This window comes from Drosophila kikkawai, chromosome 2R (assembly GCF_030179895.1).
Source record: "Drosophila kikkawai strain 14028-0561.14 chromosome 2R, DkikHiC1v2, whole genome shotgun sequence".
Lineage (NCBI taxonomy): Eukaryota > Metazoa > Arthropoda > Insecta > Diptera > Drosophilidae > Drosophila > Drosophila kikkawai.
The window spans coordinates 2,108,072-2,132,066 of NC_091729.1; the positions used below are offsets into that span (position 1 = coordinate 2,108,072).

The following is a 23,995-nucleotide window of genomic DNA, read 5'->3' on the forward strand; positions in this document are numbered from 1 at the left end:
TGCAGACTTGAGGTCTCAGTCGGCTTCGATTTTATAAAAATCAAAGGCTCGACTGCAGCTAAAAACAACAAAAAGAACTTGTCAATAGACAAGAAGCAGCTGTGGTGACGTTTCGTTGGCGCTACCCAACTCATCAGATTTTTTTTTTGTTTTTTATAAAAAAAAAAACTCAACCGTAGTTCTCGGGTTCCGTGTTAGATTTTTCGCCGTTATTATTCATAATCTTGTATAATGAACGCAAAGCTACCCTACAGTACAAATTTTGTAATTTTTAGTAATTTTTCTATTTTTTCGAATATTTCTTGTAAAAAAAATAAAAAAAATTATCGAACAGAAAACGCCACTATTTCTGAAAAATCTTCGTCTGTAATTTTTTACTTTCTGTTTTCCCATTACCACCGAAAACGTATTTTTCTGTTCAGACTCTTCGAATTAATTATTTTCGGTCGCTTCCATATATTTATTTCGCTTCATTTCACTTCTAAGTGGCGTTTCAAATTACACACGTAGTTGCCATGGAACATTAAATGACAAATTTTACACTCCGAAACATTACATTCCACGTTGAATGTAAAGAAATTACGATGAATATATCTGAAAATTAGCAACTGAAGTTTTCACTAATTTGATGTTGTTTTTGTTTTTTGATTTCGAATACTATTACGCATATACGTAAAAAAAATTTTTTTTTTCTTTTCATATTTTATTTACAATCTGTCTTGTGACAATTGAAATATCTTCGTCCTTATATTGTCCACAATCCCCAAGGATAAGATTTTGGGTTTAAGTTTTATTATTTAGTTTTATTAAATTGAAGCAGCCATGGTGCCGCTTCAATGTTCCCAGAGTATCTTTTAATATATTTTGAGTATCTATTTGGAGCAGCGATGGTACCGCTCCAATGCTCAAATAGTTAATGATTTATACAAAGTTCCTTAAGTTATAATGTAAGCTAAGTCTCGTAGCTGCGCTGCCCGCAGGCGGCGGCAGAGAGACGGCTGTGTATATATATTCTTATGTATAAGGAAATGTACTTATGTACATTGGCTATGCGCTCACAAGTGGAGGCGATACAAATATGTCGACACTAGCACTTTTTGAGTGCAGGCTAAGCCTTAGCGATCGGTTCATATATCGGCCACTCATGGTTTATGACCGGGACTTTGAATTGTGTAAACACTGCAACATTGTATTACAGTGCGCACTCTTTAAGTACTCTGGGTACAGTGCGTATTCGATATGTGCGCATACTACACAATAGGTAAATTTTATAACTAGTATTTACATAGCAGGAATAGTAATTAATCTATTTTATCGTTTATGGTACATATGTTTACCTATCAGGGAGATCAAGAATTTGAAATCTTTTGAGTCTTTTTACTGTTAGGCTATTGTCTACTAGACCTAGGGCTAAATTATTTTCGCGATTGTGAAGTCTGTCTGTATATTTCTTACTATATTTTTTAATTTCTTCCCTTATTGTTGGAATATATAGATCTTTGCGAATGTTTGCATTTGATACATAAAATGGAGCGTTAACAATTTGACGCAATGTTTTTGATTAGTAGCGCTGCAGAATTTCAATGTTTGAATTGCTAGCTGTACCCCAGAGCTGTATAGCGTAGGTCCAAATAGGCTTCAAAATAGCTTTGTAGAGGAGAACATTGTTTTCCAAAGTGGCTGATGATTTTCGACTTAGCAACCAGGACATTTTTAGTGTTTTCAGTCTGAGATGTTGACTTTTCGCTTTTATGTGGTGTTTCCATGTTAATCTGCGGTCGAGGTGCATGCCAAGATACTTCACACAGGTATCTTGTGGAATTGCCGAGCCGTTCAGTGTGGCAGTTTCCTGGCCTTAGTGCAAATGTTATTTGAACAGATTTTGAGAAGGTGATTTTAATTTTCCAGCGAAGAAACCAGGCTTCAATCAGATTGAGCTCACATTGTAAGAGGTTAGATGCTTCATCTCTAGATGAGCTTGTTGCCAGAATGGCTGTATCGTCAGCGTATGTTGCAACGGTGCAGTGGTTGGTTACTGGCATATCTGCCGTATATAAAGTGTAAAGGACTGGTCTCAGTACACTCCCTTAAGGAACGCCTGCGTTTATGAGAAGTAGTGATGACGTGTCACTTCTCTGCTGAACGTAGAAGCATCTTTTGGACAAATAGGATCTCAGTAATAAATAGTATGGTGCAGGTAGCCATTCCTTTATCTTATAGAGTAATCCATTGTGCCAAACCCGATCAAACCAAACACACCAAACAAGACTGTTGAACATCAAGAAATGTGGCTGTACAGTATTTTTTTGTCTCAAATGCGGTAACAATTCATTGATAACCCTATGACATTGCTTAGTAGTCCCGTGGCCTCTGAATCCGAATTGATATTCAGAATGATGGCAAATTCGTCCAAAATTGGCAACATCCTCTTCAGTAGTATTTTTTCACATACTTTCTAGAATATTGTCAACAGACTAATGGGACAGTAAGATTATAGTTCAGTTTCTGTCTTGTTTGGCTTCAGGATCATAATTATTTCTGGACATTTCCATTGACTTGGGAAGTGGTCTAGCCTGAGAATAGCGTTGAATACCAGAGTGGGAAACCATATGCATTTTGGTGGAAGAGTTTTTAGAGTGATGCCGGGCCTGGTGATTTTTTATTGTTTAAGCATTTAATGACTTCGTCAAACTGAATCCTTTTAATAGGCAAGCTCATTTGACAGGGTGACCCAAGAAAGTTTTCTACTTTAGACTCTGTTATAGGATTGTTTATGTCGTTTGGCTGGACACAGAGTGCTGATGATGCTGATGTGAGACTACCATCCTATTCTAGTAGACTTCTATTAATTAACTTACCCTCGCTAGCTAACCGTAGAACGATGCTTGGCGTCGTATTTCTTAACAACTTAATAAACGGTGATGTTGAGAGCCCCTATCTCTTAGGGCAGCTCAATTTTCACGTTCCTCGACTAACATCCAGAACCCTTATCTCTTTAGTAGTAAATCACTGTAGGCGGGAGTTTGAAGTACATAAACCCTTTAGGGTTCTGTGTACGGATTACAACCGCCTCTCTGATATTATTATTCGTAGTGATAACCCTTCTATTTTGAAAACTTTAATACTATTAGTATCGGCTCGTAGTGTAACACCGTAGTCTAATTTTGCATGCGTTTTATATTAATTATATTATACTGTATGTTTTTTGGGTTCTTTCCTAGTTTTGCATGGGTTTTTTATTTATTTATATGTTTATGTTATATTATATTTTTTTTTTTTGTTCTCTTCTAATGTTTCCTCGTTCCTTTTCTTCTTTAATTCTTTAGTTCGCGATTAGTGCCGTACGTCACACGGCTGCGCCCATCGGTCTGTTGGGCGGGAGGTGGAAACGGGGGAAAAAAAAAGTGTTCTGCAAATGCTTCAGCTTGTTTATCATCAGATCTACACCAAGTTCCATTGCTTTTGCGGGTGACTATGTTTCTTTTTGCTGGTCTCTTTACATATTTAGTTGCTCTCCACAGGTTATATTCCATGTTGCAAGAATTAGGGTCTAAGTTTCTCAGATATGCAGCTAGAGATTTATTTCTTAAGTTTGACAGCACACTATGGTTTTTTCCCGTTTTTTTGGCATAAAGTCAAATTTGTTTTGTTAATATTAAATTTTTTTTATTTTTAATTTTTAAACACCCTAGACAGATAAAAAAAATATTTAACATTAACATGTGGAGCAATACTGTTCTGCTTTCGCGCTGTTAAAGTCAGATAATTATGTACCACCTGTTTTGTATAAAATTGGGGGCAAACATTTTGCGACTTTGATTATTTGTTTTGGCAAAAGCTTACACAAAAGTGAATTTAAAAAATATGGAAAATGATTGTCCAGGTATATAAAACTAAAGTTTACCGATTTTTGTGTCGTTAATATTTGTTTTTGACCAATTGTACCGTGTTTTTTTATGTGTATTTTTAGAACGATCTTAAAAAGTGTAGTTGTGTTTCGTGGATCAGTACTTTTGCATGGCAAAGCGTTGCAAAAAGTTATAAACGGGAAACTATTAAGCAAAGTGTGCAGATTAATGAGTAACTAATCCTTTTTGTCCGAATCCACACGTATTCGATAAAATCAAATTTTTCTAGTACCATATCAGTATGGTTTTTTTCCGTTTTTTTTTTTTGCTATAAACTCCAATTTTGGACCTATTGTATTGAAATTTCGTTTGAATAATTTTTTAAGCTCCCAGGAAGACCTATCAAGTTTCAAATGATTTGGGACGCCGTCGTCTTTAATGTTGATGTTGTTGTTTCTGCTGCTGCTGTCGTCGCTGCCACCGTTGTTGGTTGTAGGATGTTTTCCTGATGCCGCCTGCATCTGTATCGTCGCTGCGGCTGTCGTTGTTGTTGCAGAATTATTTGTAGTTGCTGCCGTAAGGTCGTCCATTCTTCTCCTTCTCTCCGTCAAGAGCTGGGTAACTTCCACACAATATTTTGTCAATTTCTCGACTACAGAAAATTTTTTATTTCTTATTTTCTGGTTGTCATCTCTTGCACTTATAAAAAAACCAACATATGGAGTTGGAAAAAAATTTGTTTGTTTTAAAAAACAATAATAATACGGACTCTTATTGTCCTTTTTCTTTAAAAACCAACCAATGGGGTTGGAAAAAATTATTATTTTTTCTTAAAAAAACCAACCAATGTTGGATAAAAAAATTCTTGTTTAAAAACAATAACGACCCTTTTTTGACAAAAAAATTTTTTATTGTGTGTTTTTTTTTTATTATTTGTCACTACCGCGACTTTTTAATGTTTAGGGCCTCGAAAAAACGCCCACAATAAATATTACCGATATTTATTTGTATTATGCCGATTTCTCGACCACAATTTTTTTTTTTTAACAATAGGGATTTTTTGTTCTCCTTTTGCTTTGATCATGTTGGCAATTTCAAATACCACAATATAATTTTTCAATTTAATGCACTTTTTACATTTTCTTTAAGCACATTTTCTACTGATATTAATGGCTTCAGCACGCCTTACCATATCTTCCATGGTATTACAGCAACCTATAGCTATGTCAAGATTAAATGGTGCTTCAATTTAAAACATACAAGACTCTTTTGTGTCTTTTTGTTTATATATTCATTCTCTGGTGGCGGTTGTACTTATAAGATAGACAAGTGCATCATCAATATGCATCTTGTTTGTAGATAAGTGTAGATACGTGTTCATGTGTGAACAGGTACAATTGGTTTGGTTGATGATTTCTGTGGGTGTGATTTGTATTTATTTATTTATTTATTAATTAAGAATAGCAAATATCTGTCATTTTAAATCCATACCCTTACATCAGACCGGATAAGGAGTGTTTTTTAATGATATGCTTAATTTAATTTATTGGTAAATAAATTCCTAACGCTACAAGTTAAAAACTTATAAATTAGTGCGATAGTCACAACGGGTCAATTTTAAAATTTTCATATCTGTCTTAAAACTACACAAGATTGAAATACATGTATATCTTATTCTAACAATTTGAATGTCCTTATTTATTATTTATTATTATTAGTCCAATTATATAGGCCATGTAATTCAAAATGTCGGCAAACATCGGTTTTTGGTATTCTTAGGAATACCGCGGAACCTGTAGGTGATGGAAAATAATTTTGTATGGGACTTTTACTCAGGAGCACCCAAATATCATGGAAAACTTGAAATGGTTCGTGGAAATTTTGGCTGTGTACCTGTGTTACAGGCATAAAAATGCAATTGGAGTGCGGGAGTGGAAAAGAAAACTCTGAGTTATAATCGAAATTAATTTGTGAGTATGTAGTCTGGAAGAATTTTGCGAACAGGTTCGCGATATCAGGCTCATTAGAAGCGGAGGCATTATCAAAATGAAGACATGATGGAAATTGTTGAGATTTCCGTTTCGAGATTACGAAAGCGTAAAATTGCTTCGGGTTAGCCTGAAACTCAATTTTGCACCGATATAAGTGGTTTCTGTAGCATTCAGAATTGTGTGCTAGGAAATTTGTACGAGCAGTTAAATATCTCGAATGGTCGACTTGGAGACCAGGTTTTCTATACTTTTTAAACAGTCTGGATTTCAGATTTTTTAGATAAGAAAGCCGACGAGAAAACCAATGGGGCTTATGAGAAACTTCTGGTGAGGGAAATGAAGGAACATACATTTCGAAAACTACGTACATTATTTCATGGAAACGCAACGAAACGTTGCAGGCTCAGCTTCCGGACACAATAGTAATGGAGTGGAGCCTTCAAAGGTTAGCTCCAAAGTGGGATGATAAGCGTCCTCGGGACTAGAAAGAGGGTCAATTCTAGGGACGTACGAAGTTTAATTGTCCCAATGAGTGGTCAATGGAACCATGAATTAAATCGTGGGGTGAGGTGGGAACAAGAACATTTGAATCAGGTAAGGGCATCCAGGAAATGGAGGGCAGATTGAAATCACCCGTGACGATAAGGTGGTCATTAACACCAAGGGAAGAATGAATTTCTTGAATTAAGGATACATTCTGCATATAAATATCAGTGTCAGACCTAGGTGGAATATACGAACATGAAACGTAGGTAGAATAATCGTAAACCTGGATACGAACCGCCACAAACTCTAGATCAGTGTCAATTTTAGGAATGATATTAGAAACCAGATCGGATTTAACCGCAATGAGAACACCACCGCCTGTCCGTATAGGACGATCACTTCTAAAGATGGTATAGTTCCCTGAAAAAATCTAAGAGTCAGAAACAGAGGAGTTAAGCCATGTTTCTGTAAAGACAATAACATTGTCATCGAAAGAGACACTATTGACGTGCAGTCTACTGAGCTGGCCAAGTAAACTACGAACATTCTGATAGTGAAGAACAAAAGAGTCAATTAATTTTTTGAAGGCCTAGTTGAAGGAGTTTGAGGCCCGCGAGCACGAGGATTACTTTTGTTTTCGAGTTCGTGAACAATTGCATGCTCAGGCCACACAGAAGGATCAAGAGCCTTAGAAAATAGTAGGTCAGAAAGTGAAATTTTAAACGAAGATATATCACGTCATTGCTTAAAATTGAACTTGGAGACACTAAACTCAGTAACAGAAACATTCAATTTGCTGCTCAAGTGGGTCTTAACGTCGCCCTCAGAAGCATCTGGATTGAGGCGGGAAACAAAAATCTGGTTTTTCGGAGCAACACCAGCCAAAGGCACCGGTCCACGTTTGGCAACGCCAGAAATTGTCGACTGTTGGGGGCCACTTCTGGTAACGGCCGGCGCTAATATAGGGACCACCGGGGGAACCACGGGGTGGGCATTCGACACCACCGACGCGTCGTTGATGGCAGCAGCACGCGACGTGAATGCCTGGTCGGTGTAGACAGGTTGCTGAACCCGGAGTATGGCGAATTCGCCCAGTCCGAGAATGGGGACCGGTGCAACAACTTCAGCAGAGGCTGCAGCATGCAACGTGGATGCCTGGACAACGTTGACACGCTGCTGATCCAACGGCCTGACCAGATCTTCAAGAACAGAAGTTTGGACCGATGCAGCATCTTGCTCATATTTTTGTTTGCGGGGTCACTTAGCAGTTTTAGCGACTTAAAGTGGTGTTCCGCCTTCTGGAAACGAGTTGACAACTCCTTAAAGCCGGCCGCCAACGACTGAAATTCTAGGTGAGTTTGCCTCATGAAGACCCGCATATCGATTTGATATGCAGGCAGCTCGAGCAGGTCGAGTCCAATCCAGCATTTTCTCGAATACTATCGGAGATACGCGATCCAATTTGCCCCAGATCGGCACATCCAACGTGAGCGATATTTTCGCAGAGCCAGCAGTAAACATTGATCTGCCGCGAAGAAATTTTTTGTAAATTGTAAATTGTAAATTGTTTTAATTTATTTGCGCGCCGAAAGAGCCGATCAAAACAAAATTATACATTATGTTAAAACAAAAAAAAATTTTTAAGTTTCGCGGCGAACAGACCGATCAAAACAGAAAGCGAAGAGCGCACAAATAAAAGCTTTTATCTAAGCGCCGAAAAATAAGAAATTTGTGTTATTGATTTAGCTAGCGCCAACAACACAAGGCGATGCAGCGATAAGCGGTAAACACAATGCACAAGAATAGAAAGGCAAGGCAATTGTAAAACCGAAATTGTTTTGCGACGATAAAGTCAAAGACTTTATTTACAAAGGTCTGGTTGTTTATTGATTATGAAGTTCACGGAAACACCGACCACTTGCTAAAAATTTGGGCTTTGATAAATATAATTTCACTAAGAAAACTTTGAATAAATAGAGCGATGTAAAGCACGTCAACTCAAAGTTTGGCGTACACCGTATGTAGCTTGCTTTGCGAATTGTATTTGTAAAAAGCTCCACAGCATAGTCTAGTTCCTCTCCTGTTTTTAACGAAATATCTAGGCTTATGGCTTCTTCTAGGTAGCTTTTAAACGCGTTAATATCTGTGGAAGCAGAGATTATTTTATAGGGCTTGTCAAGCATATGAGCTATTGTGCTATAGGTAGCTATTATCGGAGAGTGATCTGAGTTAAGATCGAAACTTTCCATTAAGCGCATGTGGGATTGTGGGATACCAGAGAATGCTACGAAGCCCACCAAGGGTGTTTGGTATTGAAGTCGCCTCCAACAATAAACTTTGTTCCCAGTCCTTGAAAAAAGTTCTTAAAATCGAGCTCTTTTATTGTGAATCTCGGTGGGAGATATATTGCTGTGATTGAGACATCTGCGTGCATGCATTTAATCTCAATTGTGGCAGCCTGTATATAATTTTCTATAGTACTATCCTAATTTTAAATTTCAGACCATTTTTAACAAGAATTGCTGCGCCTCCATGGGCTCTATCTTATTGTGTCATATCCAACTACTTTAAAAAAAGATTTACTGGTGAAGTGTGTTTCTGAAACAAGCATGATGTCGATTGCATTTGTTTTTAACAATAGAGATATTTCATTGACATGGTTGGAAAGCCCATTGGCATTCCATATTCCTAAGATTAGGCTTATTTGCATAATTTATTGACCAGTAACATTATCATGTTAAGCAGGTTATTGATGAGTTCAAATTGTTTTTCTTAAAGATGTTCTATTCTTTCTAGAGAAGAATTCGAATTACTATTTCCTTAAGCAACTTGAGTGTATGATTGATAATCTTTTGGTTGTTGAATTGGCTTATCAGGCAGAATAGGGAATTGGTATTTTGCAAAATCATTTTGATTATGGTTTTTGTTAGGTGGTAAGGGTGCGACAATCCAAGGCAAAGTGAACAGGGCAACTGTTGATGAATATTCCTTGGCTCAAATGGAACACCAAGTCGACTCGCAGGTGAATATCAGTCTGATATACACCACCTTCTCCTCAGAGAAGGTCCTCCGCGTGGTACCTCCTGGAAACGTACTATGGTACGTCCTATGCGAGCAGCACCTCCTGTGAATCCCGCACCCAATAATCCTCTGACTCCCAATCCCTACCAAGACATGGGCAAGTCTTGAAACTGCCTCCCCTCAAGTCAGGTGTGTAAAGCGACCCGTGCCCACTGACTATAAAGTTCGCAGCTGAGGGGGCAAACCAGCTGTGTCAGAACGGAGCCTTCCCAGGGCCGGGCAACCCTGGGTCGGAACGAGCCTTGCCGTGGCTTAGGGGCGAAGCCACGGTCGACCTTACTTCAATGCCCCAAACCCCTCGGGCCCGCCGCGCTCGCCATGTCGAGCAACGCGGGCGTTTATGAACATGAACTCAACCAAAAAATCCGCTTCGGACCTCGCGGGTGAGGTAAAACCCCAACAACCGGCGACTGAGAGTGAATTGGACGAGGAGGAGCTTCTGCGCTCAGATGATGAGACTCCGGCTCCGTCCATTTCAGAGGGAAGTGCTAAGACCAGCACACCTCAAGCGATACAACCAACGACAAGCAAAGCAGCGGCAAGCCAAGCCAAAGCGACGGGCGAACACGGGAAGTCAAAACCGTGGACCAACCAGCAACGAAAGGCGCAAGCAAGCAAGGCCCATTTCATCCTCGCCAAAATATCAAGGAATGAAAAGGAGGGCAAAGCCGATCCGCGCGACCTAGCAGACAAAACTAGGTACCTCGCAGTGATCGAGGAGTATTAGCGATACGAAAAGGAGCACCCACAAACGCTTTTGCCTCCCCAAACGAAGCGCAACCGCTCACAAGAAGTGAGCGAGAGCGCTCCGAAGAGAGCCAAAGACGCGAAGGGCGCCCCGACCACCTTTGTCAAGACGGTGAAAAAATTCAGCGAGGTGGCCAGAGACAGACTCGCTATGGCACTTGTTGATGAGCTCAACGACGATGGGCGCCTTCTAATGGAGAAATGGGAGGAGGTCGAGACCCAGTTGGCAGAGATGGTGGCAGACAAACTACTGTCCGAGCCAACGGGCCAGTCACCCTCCTTTGACTCCTCGGACATGGTTAGGGGGCACCGGGTGATCAGGTGCGACGATGAGTTCTCGCGGGACTTCCTGGCGGATTGCGTTGCCAGACTAGGCAAGGCATGGAAGGGGATTAGTATTAAGCTGGTCCCCGCCAAGGACATCCCAAGGAGACCCAGAGCTCGCATCTGGTTACCCAAGGGGCTGTCTAGCCATTAAAGGGTGCTCAAGACTCTGCGAGCGATGAACAAGGGAGTCGATATGGAGGACTGGGCTATTCTCAAAGCTGAACGAGAAATGAAGTCCAGCCAGCCATACCTGTTCTTGATCAACCAGCGCTGCCTAGAACAGCTGAAGGCAGCAGAAAACAAAGTCCGGTACGGCATCAGGAAAGCCAAGGTGAAGGTCTTCCTAGACGAACCGGACGATATTCTGGAAGACGAAGTCGAAGACGCCAATAAGCTGCTGGACGATTTGGCGATCGACGATAGCACCCCAACACCACCCCAATCTAATGCCTACGGTCGTTCAGATAAACCTGAAGCGCAGCTCCCACGCTTCAGCTAATCTGGGGGTCCTTCTCCGGGAGAACGACATCGACATCGGCCTTATACAAGAGCCATGGACAAGAGACGGACGAATCTCAGGCATGGCCATAAAGGGATACACAACATTATACACAAACTCGACAGGTAGGCCGAGGGCGGGTATAATCATTAAAAACAACCTTAATGCTCTTCTCTACCCCAATCTCAGCAACTTAGATCTAGCAGTGGCAAGATTCAAGGCGGCGGATGGGACAGCCATACTAATAGCCTCCGGATATATGGCCCACGACGAACCTGCACCACCTGAAGCGTTTAATAGGGTGATGCAGTGGGCCGAGGAGACTAAGACGCCGCTCATCCTCGGGTGCGATGCCAACGCAAGGCACACACTGTGGGGAAATAGGGAGAGAGTCTCTCTTCGATAGTATTATTTGTCGTGACGTCACTATTTGTAACAAGGGAAACACGCCCACCTTCATCTCTCCAAGTACGGAAGGATTACAGGGCTGGGAAGAAGTCCTAGACATAACCCTCCAAATGGAGCATAGCGATTATAAGGTAAGAAACTGGAGAGTCTCTACACAAGACTCGTTTTCAGACCATAGGTACATATTCTTCGAAATCGTGATGCCGATATGTGAAACGGCGCCGAAACGAAACCCTCGTAACACTGACTGGGACAAATACGGAAAGATTGTACAGTCAAAGGTCAAAGACAGAAGGATCAAGACTCGATCCACCCCGGAGAGAATAGATAAGGAAGTAGAGGACTTCACAAATATACTGAACAACGCCTACAAAGAGTCATGCAGACTAACATACTCTAAGAAGACATACCCACCATGGTGGAACAAAGAACTATGCGAGCTCAGAAAGAAAGTTCGAAAAGCCTTCAACACTAGTTACGGAACCAAAGACTGGCAGCCGTACAAAGCAATACACAAAGAATACAAAATGGCAATCTACGTAGCGAAGAAGGAATCTTGGAGCAGCTACTGTGAATCGCTTGAAGGAGTCAAAGACACGGCGAGGCTAAGTAAAATCCTATCGAGAGGACACACAAGCCCCACGCTCATAAATAAACCCGACGGGACAGGAAGTACGTCGGCTGAAGAGTCACTGGAAATCCTGCTGAATACGCACTTCCCAGAAAACCAAAAAGAAGAACCTAGAACAATGGAAAGCAGAGCAGGGGGCAGACCAGCAGTTACAAATAGAAGAGATCATCACCATGGAAAGAATCCATTGGGCGATAGATTCCTTCGACAAATACAAAAGCCCGGGTCCGGACGGAATCATACCAGCAATGATACAAACAACAAAAGCAAGCACGGGAAAATGGCTGCAAGCAATCTTTCAGGCATGCATTAAAACAGCACACATACCACTTCCATGAAAGGAAGCGAGGGTAGTCTTCATACCAAAACCAGGAAGAAGGGGACACATCCAAGCCAAGGATTATAGGCCGATAAGCCTTACCTCTTTTCTAATGAAAACACTGGAAAGGATCATTGATATCCACATCAGAGAAAGAACGGAGAAAAACCTTTCCAATGCGCAACATGCGTACAGGAAAGGCCGATCCACTGAAACAGCACTACACGAGGTAGTGCGATACATAGAAAAGACTCTACTTTTCAAAAACTACGCCATGGCCACCTTCCTGGACATAGAAGGAGCCTTCAATAACGTGAATGCGGATTCCATCCTAAGCTCATTCAACGGTATAGGAGTATAAGGAGGCATCAGGGCATGGATTGGCGCAATGCTGACTGAAGACAGTAGACACAGACTACATGACAACCGAACTGCGATTCGGTAACACATACACCACTATATACCCTACAAGGGTGTGTGGGCGAGTGTTACGCCCCATCTACTTTAACCCCCCCCCCCCCCCCTCTTTCCATTATGTACATGTTCCCCCCCCCCACCCCTTCTAACTCTAAATAAACGAATATATAATAAAATACAAGGGAAGACTGGCAGAGAGGGAGAGTAACCGAACCGGATGAGGTATCACTCTACACCGACGGCACAAAGATGAGCGGCGGGGTAGGGCCGGAATCTACGCCGAAAGCTGGAAGGTGGAGGAATACTTCCACCTCCCAGAGTCAGCGACGGTTTTCCAGGCGGAGGTTCTCGCGATACTGAAAGCTGCCGAACTTTCGCTAGACCGAGGCCTTCGGAATACCAAGGTAAGGATATACTCAGATAGCCAGGCGGCGATCAAATCCCTCGCACAAGCACGGACGACTTCAAAACTAGTGGCCAACTGTAAAGGGGCACTAAACAGACTCGCAGGGTACAACAACAGGGTACAAATAGCCTGGGTACCCGGACACAATGACATAGACGGAAACGAGAAAGCAGACGAGCTGGCCAGAAAAGGGTCAGAAGAACACTCAGCAACAACAGACATACAGATCTCCCTGAACTCGGTCCAGACGGAAATTCACGACCATTTCAAACAACTAGCCAGCAAGGAATGGTCGACGAAGGCAGAGCACAGAAGATCGAAACTATGCTGGCCAGAATTCAATTAGAAGCGAACCGCAGAACTGATCTCCAAGAGCAAAAAGGACATCAGGAGGGTAACAGCAACCATCACCGGCCACTGGCCAGTAGGCACGCAAGCCTGTAAGATGGGTCTACCCTACAACACACAATGCAGAAGCTGCAAAGAACCCAGCGAACAGGAGACACCAGAGCACCTGTTGTGCCACTGCCCGGCACTCAACAGACAAAGAGCCCGACACTTCGGAGCACACCAACTCGAGTCACTAGGGGAAGTTGGAAGGCAGCCAATAGCGGCCATCCTAGCTTACCTGAATGACAAGGGCTGGTACTAAGAAGGGCGCAGACAACAGCAAATCGAGGGTGTGGAACAAAACGGAGCTCAGCTCTAATTGGAGGCGGCCAGGGCTGCCTCACCACTTATACCTACCTACCTAACCATGGTTTTTGTTTTGCATTTGTTTGCGACCAGTAGCTAATTGTTTTGATATGAGCTCCTTATAGAGTCTACACCCTTTGTAGCTGGCAACGTGATCTTCGTTGCGATTCGCACATTTTGCTGGTTGTTTTTTATCTTTTGTACATAGGTTGCTGGGATGCCTACGAGAGCATTTTACGCAGCTGTGATTTTTGTTGCAATAAGATTTTGTGTGCCCGAATTCCTGACAACGGTGACACTGAAGAATGTCTTTTGCTTTCCGAGGGGGCTCTATTTTGACAATTGCGTTACCAATGTGCATTGCGGGCTCAATGTCAAGAAAGAACAGATTTAATGGCTCTTTGGCTCCACGGCTTTTAATGTTATTTATGCTCCTAACAGAATGACCTTTGGACTCCACATTTAGTTTAATTACATCAATATCCGTTGAGAAGTGCAAATTCTTTATTACGAACCTAAATGCTCTCTCATGTTTAAGTTGGTTTGTATGAAACTTGACAAAATCGTTAGCAAGACTTTTAACGAGGGACCTGAATTCATCAATTGACTTAACCATAACCCTTACTTGGCCATCTCGTTGAGATTGATAAAGAAAATTTTATTTTTTAATTTTGGTTTCGAGGTAGTTTAGCATACTTTTTATATCACTAACATCCGATAAGAAGATAGGTGGCGGCTTGGCAGGTTCATCAATGTTGTCCTCAGTTATCATATCCAGTGCTTCGGTTTCGTCTGCATCATTACCTTTCTCAATTGGCGAGCGTTCGGCTTAGATAGCGAATTTATTGTGGCTAGTGCTGGGTGCAGTGTCCAGGGCATGTTTTTTCTTTAGTAGAATCGGAAAAACTTGATTTGGTCTCTTCATTCCCTTTGGCTTAGGCTTAATTTTTTGCCAGCTCCAAACCGCTGTGTCGTCTACGTCGTCGCTCATGTTGACAACAACACTTTTTTAGTGCTTATCAGCAAAAACTGTTATGTTTGTGTTTTGTTTTGTTTTCACAATTCGAGCAACTGTCTTTAAGCGTAGCTTCCACGTAGAATATAGGCACGTCAATTTGTAACATATACATAGGTTTATTTCTGAAGTTGTTGTCCAAATATTCGGACATTTATATACATATTTAAGTTTTAGCCCAATTATATAAGTTATACGTTTTCAATAGATTCATCTGTGATTGATTTTGGTAAATCCCCTTGAAGCTCCAATAAGCTCGATGTTGTATTATCCAGAAAACGTTGCAATTATATTTCAGCATGAGATTCACCTATAAATCAGTATACTGGTATATTTTCTGGGTATCTATTTTTTTTTTGCACTTACAATGATGTGTTAGCTGGGAAATAAGTCAAATGATATTTTGCTATTAACAAAATTTCTTATGAGCAAATATTGGCTTTTGGACATGGCGGTCTGCACTATGAGGGAAATTACTTCATTGGGATCTGCTTGTATCGACGGCTGTTGCTGGGGTTCATTGCGCAAAGTAAAAACAGCGGACTCATTTATTCGCCGTCACTTAGTTCTAGCTGAAAACTCCCAAAAAATTAACCTTCGGACGACCAGGATGAGCACTTTCTCCTATTTGCTAACCTTTATTTTTGGTAGATTTAAGGACAATGGTCTCCATTACTTTCAGCTATTCATTTTCGTATTGTACAACTGAAGATTTTTTTCGCTCATAACGAGTCTAATAAACAAAAATTTTTTGTACATATGTAGGTCAGATCAAATATGCAGCTTTTTCTTGATATTATCGAACAACTTCGATCACTTCCTGTAATTTCGCTGCGTTGCTACATATTTAGTGCACTATTAATTTAAAATATACAGTCTTGAAAATACACACTGATACGAATTGAATAAATAAAAGTTATAAAATAAAACGAAAAAATAATTAGTATTGTTTTATGTATAACTAATTAAATGACAAATAAAAGATGTAAGCAATCATAAAAGAACACAAAAACACAAGAGAGACAGAGACAAAAAAGGCAACTCCCCGTTCTTGCTTACTATGAACCCCAAAAAGCTACGTGATGTGGAAGTTTTCGTCCTCTGAAAAGACGATAACATCATCAATATAAACGATCTGCTCTCGCAGTCGTCGTCTATAGTTCTTTGGAAAATGCTGGCAACATTTTTTAGTCGAAATGGCATTCTGCAAAACTAGTACTTTTCTCCATTAACGGAAAAGGAAGTTTTTACACGGCCAGCGTTGTAAAATACTTGGCCTTGTCTAAGCTTCCTAATATCAGCGAGATGTTTGGCATGGGGTAGCGGTCGGGTATTGTTCTCTCGTTCAATTTGCGAAAGTCCAACACTAAACGCATTTTCCGTTTGCCTGTTTCGTCGGTGCCTTTTTTGTGTACTACTACTATTGGGTTATTGTAGGGTGATTTCGACTTTTGGCTTATGCCATATTTTAGCAGATCTTGAATTTCGCCATTGACGAAATCAGCTGCTCCATTGGGTATAGGTTGGCATAAATTGGTGCCTCATCAACAGTTCTGATGATGGTACCACCGACGTGTTATAAGGTAGGGCCTCATTGAAAGGCGAAGGCTTTTATCCTGTCGCGGACCATTTTCAAAAATGTCTTTCTGACCAAAGGTGATGCACCTGCGCACTTCAGGTAAAATTGACATAGGGGCACGAAAGGAAATCAATTTTCTATACTTCGGTGAGGTGGCCGGAGGCTAGACAAAGTGATGCCAAAGTGACAAGTCAGGTAAGATGAAGCACGTGGCCTTTAAATTAAAAAAGTGACACGTTGCGTTTCTTCGTGATAGTGGTGACGCCGTGAATGTAATGAATGGAGATTCCACTGGGACGCTTTTTAATCTTGCGTATGGTCTGATGAAATTTTTAAGGCGCCCGTGTCAATAAGAAGTTTAATATTAATCCCCGCTACTATTTGTCTGATGACGGGTAGCATGGATTTTCCCCTAAAAAAATGGCATCGGAGTGAGAATCAAATGCTTGACTACGGCCAGGAAGGGTCAAAAATGTCACACAGTTATTGTCAAGTTTTTGTCGAATGTCTTCCACGATATTTGTTATTGCACTTACTCAACTTCTCTTTTCCGAAATCCCGACTGCTTTGGGGAAAGTAACGCATTCCTTTCAAGGAATTTTTGAATTTGTTGGGACATTAAATTTTCAAGCACTTTGGCTAGAAATGGAAGGATTGAAATTGGCCTATAGTCCTTATTCGGTTTTAGCACTAGGATTATTTTAACTATTTATCAAGATGATGAGAATGTGGACGTACATTCGTAGTAATTACAGAATTGTAAATATATGTAATATGTGGAAGTATAAAGTGCAATATTATTTTGATGCATTTTTTATTCACATTGTCTAATTTTTCCGCATTTGACTTTATTATGAGGATGCTCTCTAAGACATCAAATTGATCAATACACACAAAGCTAAAACTATTATCTCAGTAAATTATATTATTAAGGTACTGGTTAGATCTTGCTTCAGGTACATCAATTTGCGAAAACTATCGACACAATTCTTCAACATCGACGTTGCGATCAACGCCCTGCCTCCCCTCTCTATTCCTACTTTACCTAAATCTCGCTAAGTTTGTTTACCAGTAAGCTGAGTATTTTTTTAGTAACAAGTTATCTTACTTCCTTGTACTGCATACTAAAATGATGGGTCCTGTATCGCTTCCACTTAAAAAAAGCGACATCCCTCTTATTAAAAAGCTTTTTTATTTCATTGTTAAACCAAGGAATTTGCTTCGGTTTAATCACCCTAGACTTGATATAGTCTAAATTATTTTTTAAAACATTCAATTGAGACTCTACAGTAGAATATTGATTTATGGACACCAATCACATGCATTATATTAAAGCTGAAGGTCTGTATAATTAATATTCTTAAAGTCTCTATAGCTAAAATATTCTTCAGTATCGTTCAATTTTATATCAGAAGTTATAAAAATTAGGTCATGTCTGAAGAAAACTGGAAAGGAGACGAAATACGACACCAAGCATCGTTCTACGGTTAGCTAGGGAGGGTAAGTTAATTAATAGAAGTCTACTAGAATAGGACGGTAGCCTCTCATCAGCATCCCAAAATAGGCCACGAAGGGCGAAAAGTAAAAAGTTCTTTTGTACAGATTCAATACGGTTAATATGGACTCCAGACACATGAACCATACTCCAATATAGAGCGTACTAATGCAGTAAAAAGGGTCTTCGTTATATAAGGGGAATCGAATTCCTTCGACCACCTCTTAATAAAACCGAGCATGCCTCTGGCTTTATTAACCATGCACGAAATATGTTCAGAGAACGAAAGTTTAGGGTCTAAGCGAACACCCAAATCGTCAACAAGAGTTTTTCTTTCCAGAGCGCAATCATTAAGCGTATAAGTGGCAAACTGGGGAGTGACACGTGAAAATGTCATCAGCTTGCATTTGGAGCTATGGAAATGTATTAAATTAGCAAGGTACCATGCCTAAAAGTTATTAAGATCCGATTGCAGGTCTGACTGGCAAGAGCTGTCCTTATACTGAAAGCATAGTTTAACGTCATCAGCGTACAAAAGTACTCTAGAGTTCGTTAGAACTAGCGGGAGGTCATTGATAAACAATGTAAATAGCAGCGAGCCGAGGTGGCTACCTTGTGGGACGCCAGAAGTGACACTGAGGAATTTAGACAGAAAATTTTTAAACAAAACCTTTTGAGTTCTGTCGCTCAAATAACTCAAAATCCATTTAAGAAGATCGACAGGAAATCCGATTAAGTCAAGCTTCCTTACAAGAAGAGAGTGATTAACCGAGTCAAAAGCTTTACTGAAGTCTGTGTAAATTACGTCGGTTTGAAAGTTACGTTGGAAACCTATAATAACGAAAGAGGTGAGTTCCAGGAGATTGTAGTGGTCGATCTTCGCCTCATAAAACCATGCTGACATGGTGAAATTACGGATCTGCATAAATGCTGCAAGTGGGGAGTAATTACATTCTCGAAAAGTTTTGGAATTGCCGACAACTTAGAGATTCCTCTATAGTTGCTGGCGTCCGATTTGCTACCATTCTTGTGGAGAGGAATGATAAAAGATTCCTTCCAAATAAGGAGAAATTCTGAGATTTCTAAAGATAAGGTCAACAATTTCAGAAGGGGATTGCACAGAGCTCCAGCGCAATACCTGAGCACGCAGCCTGGTATTCCATCGGGACCCGGTAAATAAACTTGTTTTACACGATGAAGTTCCGAACTAAGGGAGCTTTCGTTTAAAATAGGACTGAAAATTAGGTTCGACCTGGGCAAATCAAAAGAGTAACTCTGATCTAAGCAAGAAGAAGAAGAATAAGTAGTTTTGAAAAAGTCGGCAAAGAGATCGGCGATGGCCTGGTCGGAGTTTACTGTAGTGTTATTAAAAGAAAGCGAGAAAGTTACAAAACTGTTTCGGGTCCTGCGTGAACTGAACCATACAGCGAGTTAAATAACTTTTATAACACTGCGCGTTTAGCACGGTGAAATTTGACCGAGCAATAAGGTAACTTGAATGAACAGTAGGAGATCCGGTACGTTAACGACTATAAAGCCTAGACTTAACGTTTTTTAGGCGTGTCAGCTCTTTAGTGAACCAAAATGGTTTACTAGACACCGACGGATAGATTAATGGAACACACGATGCAAAGAAGGCATTCATGGCTCTGTACAAAATATCCACGGCGGACGCCATGTCAGTGCACCTGTAAAGTTCAAACCAATTAAATTCAGAAATTAAGAAATCAAGCCTTTTAAAATTTGCTTTACGAAAGCAGGGAACTTTAGTGGCTGAGCGACTCAGATCAGGTTTGGTCTTTACGACAGTCCCCAAATCGATGGTCACTTCGAGAGTAGGATGGTAAGGGTCTTCAGGAAGCGTCAATGGCTAACGCTTGTTAAGTTTACACCTACAGGATCAGAGACGAAACACAGATCTAGTAAGCGATTTAAAGAATTTAATACATGGTTAACTTAGGACAAAGAAATGTCAATCAAGCCATATTTATATATATATATATATATATATATATATATATATAAACAATAAAGACATAAATAATGAAGACGAACCTATTTCTAAATAAATCCTAGAAACTAAGCTGACATAACATAAACAACTAAATTAAGGACCGAAAGCTCTTCGAAGTAGCAGGCTGGTCATCAGGGCACTCTTTCGGCTGAAGAGCGGGCGAAGAGGGGAGTGGAAGAGCAGAAAGAGATTCACTATTATTATTAGCAATTTCAAAACAACATGACTGTCTCACTCGCGTTTTCCATTTTATGATGATGATCGGGTCCACATTACTTTTCTGCGACTTACGGGCCCGGAAAATGTTCCGACCCCGAGGCGGGGTTAGTAATGTAAAATGAGAAGCATAGTTGATTAAATACAGTGCGTAAGTTTTCGCCTTCAACGTATGGCACGCCATTCAAATTTTATAAGTTTATTTTTGTGGTTTTGTAGTTTTTATTTTTCGTTTTTAAATAATAACAATCGTAGATTTTTTTATTTTTTTTTTTATTTTATTGAATGTTAGAATAGTTTATAAAACTAAGACTAACATGTAAATATATAGTGCGAGCTGCCAGGGCCATCGACTATATACGGGGCTATGGTGTATTATTTACAATATTTACAATTTGTGTATGTTAAATATTGTGATATAATGTTGTTTCTTTCAGAAATTTGGTTATTATTTTGATGTTTTCTGTGGAGGGGTTACTTAAATAGTGTGTGGCGTTTGTGTTTTTAAGGATATTTTGTTTCATTTGGGCTATTGTAGGGCAAAGGTTTAGGATGTGTTCTATAGTGACTGGAGTCAGACATTTTTGTATACCCTTGCAGGGTATTATAATTTTAGTCAGAAGTTTGCAACGCAGTGAAGGAGACCTTTCCGACCCTATAAAGTATATATATTCTTGATCAGCATCAACAGCCGAGTCAATCTAGCCATGTCCGTCTGTCCATCTGTCCGTCTGTCTGTTTCTACGCAAACTAGTCCCTCAGTTTTAAAGCTATCTGAATGAAACTTTGCATATAGTCTTCTATATACTCTCACTGCTATTTATGTCGGAACGGGCCGGATCGGACGACTATATCATATAGCTGCCATACAAATGTTCAATAAATTTGTAGAAAAAAAAATTATAACTTTGCTGTTTTTCAACATTTTAGCACCACCCACATTTTTTTCAGATATGGCCATTTTATATTTTTTCTGAATTTTGGTAAAAATTTTATGAAAATCGGACGACTATATGATATAGCTGCCATAGAAACGATCGGGAAATGAATAGGAAAAAAATTATAGCTTCGTTGTTTTTCAAAGTATTTTTATTTACTCTAAGATATAAGCTTTTTTTATTATTCTAGAATTTTGCTATAAATTTCATAAAAATCGGACAACTATATCATATAGTTGCCATAGAAGCGATCGGTAAATATATAGAATATGTAAAGCTGGGAATAAGTATAATAAGTATAGGTAAAATGTAATGAAACTCTGTATTGTGAGTGTTTTCAGCATTTAAATCTATAATATAAACATCAAAACCAATCTGCAAGGGTATACAAACTTAGGCGTGCCAAAGTTAGCTTCCTTTTTGTTTTTTTATAAAATAACTACCTGCCAGAATGATCTTGTGGTGGTGTGGAATAAACATCAATAGAACACTGAGGAAACTATTTTTTCCTTTTTTAAATAAGATCTGATTTCATATAAAAAAAGCCATTTACTTTTCATTCCGTTTTCGTTTTCGATTACCGGAGCAGGCTTGAGTATAGATTGTATATTTTTAAATGACCATTTTATTTTTTCGATAATCCACAATCACAAGGCTTAAAACAAAAAGTAATAAGCATTGCACAGTGGTTCCGTCAGAGGCCAAAAATCAAAAAAACGATTTGAAAATATTTCAATTAAATTTACACAGTTTGTCTCTAAAATGTCCAATCTACCAATTTGCAAACCGGTTTTCGCCGGAAACCCAACGGTACATTCTAAAAATAGAATCAAAAGCATGAAAACGTGTTCATTTCAACAGCGCATCGGAGCTGTGGTGAAATATTTCGAAGCAAAAGCGCACTTTAAATTTGACTGGTAACTGTTCAAGTTGATAAATTTATATTATTTAAAATGGATTTTGAAGCTCAAGGTATTTATTTTACTTTATGAAATTAATTTATACTAACTTGATATAAAATTAATAAAATCTAACTTGATATGTGAAACTTTTTTTTTTGTACCTGTTTTGTGTGTCTCAAATTTGTTTACCTAAAGTTTTAGTTGTGATCCCACACGATTCCAAATAAGGATTTTTTTTTTTTTTATTTATCAGAGTTTTAAGATTTTAAATCGTTAAAAGTTAGGTGCGGAATGTTGCGGATGTATTTGTAATCGTTAATATGCTAACACGACTTCTTATTTTTTCAAGGTCAAATTTTGCCAGCGCCAATAATCCGGGTTGTGATAAAAAATCGGGAAAAAATGTTAAAAATAAAAACGTCACCTGAGTACCTCGGGGAATGTACCCTTTAGTGAATGCAATAACTACCTGCCAGAATGATCTTGTGGTGGTGTGGAATAAACATCAATAGAACACTGAGGAAACTATTTTTTCCTTTTTTAAATAAGATCTGATTTCATGTTCAGTTTTGCTGCGTGTCCCACTGTGCGGGAGAGTGGCGATCAGCCGATCGCTCACTCGTCGCTGGACAGTGCATACGATGCGGGAAGAAGAGAATGGAAGAGAGGTGAAAAGTTAGTCTGATCTTGCAAACGCCGCTGAACGCACGCCGCCGGTCTAACGCCTTATCTATTGCGAATACACACCCATCTGTACATACATATATATATCTAGTCTAAAGTAAATCAGTGAATAATAATAATTATAACGTTGGAAATTATCCCACTCTTGCCTGGGAACCCCTCCTACAATGACCTCTTGTTAGTTGCAGACATACAAGGGGACACAACTATACATGGTGGCCCATGAGGGGAACCTTGCAATTGTGAAAATTTAAAGTCGATTATACTGGGTGTAAATAGATTCCGTTAGATCGCGCGGCCGCGTTAAGTTTGCAAGTCGGCTCGGCGAACTGCCTGAAAAGAAGACGGCGATACATAAGCGCATCAACGGCAGGTCAAGGAACGGAGGCGCTCTCTTCTTTTGGTTTCTTTGAGTGGCTTCGGGGTGAAATCTTGTGTGCAAAACGGAGTAAGTGACAAATTGTGTGCGAGACAAGAATTTACCAATATCTTCTTTACATGTTTATTTGGGGTGGTGAGTTGCGCTAAGTTTTGGTTTTACACTCGTCAGCATGGAAACTGTTTCGGATCCTCCAACTTTCGAGCAATTAGTTAACTTACAGGCAAATCGGGCCCAATCCCTTAAATCGACGCTGCTGAATTTTAAAAAGGATTCACAATCGAGGAAAACGAGAATTTATTTAAAGAAGCGGTTGCAACAAGTGGAAGAGCTAAGGAGCGCGTTCCAGGAGACTGATGCCGTGATCGTGAATCTAGAAGGGTTTGCGGAATCGAGCTATGCCGTGAAAAATTTCCAGTCGGAGTTCGAGGAGCGTTATATGGACGCCTATTGTGCCATCGCAGAGGATTTGGATAGACTTGAAGCCGAGACTCCTAAGCTGCAGCCACTGCCAAGTGGAGCCGCTGATCCGGAGGTGCGACTGAACATGCCACAGATGTCAGTTCCCAAGTTTTCCGGTGCGTGTGTGGACTGGCCAGGCTACTATGACGCTTTCACGAGCCTCATACATAACAACAATAATTTGAGTAACGTACAGCGGTTACATTTTCTGAAGGAATCGTTGCCGGTAGGGCGCGATAATGACATCCGTCAAATGCAGCTCACGGAGACGAACTACGCCGTGGCATGGGGAATGATGATTAAAAGGTACAACAATCCTCGTCTAGTGTTTTCCCACCACATGAACGCGATATACGCGTTGCCCAGGCTGCAAAAGGATAATACGGATTCCATACGGTCGATGCTGAGCACGGTCAATGTTTGCCTGGCTGCATTCCGCCGCGTCCAAGCCTTGG

The 23,995-nt window shown here is 40.1% G+C and overlaps 2 protein-coding genes across 19 annotated transcripts in view; one reads left to right on the top strand and one right to left on the bottom strand.

The window, feature by feature from the left end:
• LOC108081755 (transcriptional regulator ATRX homolog) overlaps nucleotides 1-23,995 on the bottom strand; it is a 596,348-nt gene that overhangs the window by 300,864 nt on the left and 271,489 nt on the right. The window lies entirely within an intron of this gene.
• Nucleotides 1-23,995, top strand: part of LOC138927962 (uncharacterized) — a 65,235-nt gene that overhangs the window by 603 nt on the left and 40,637 nt on the right. The window lies entirely within an intron of this gene.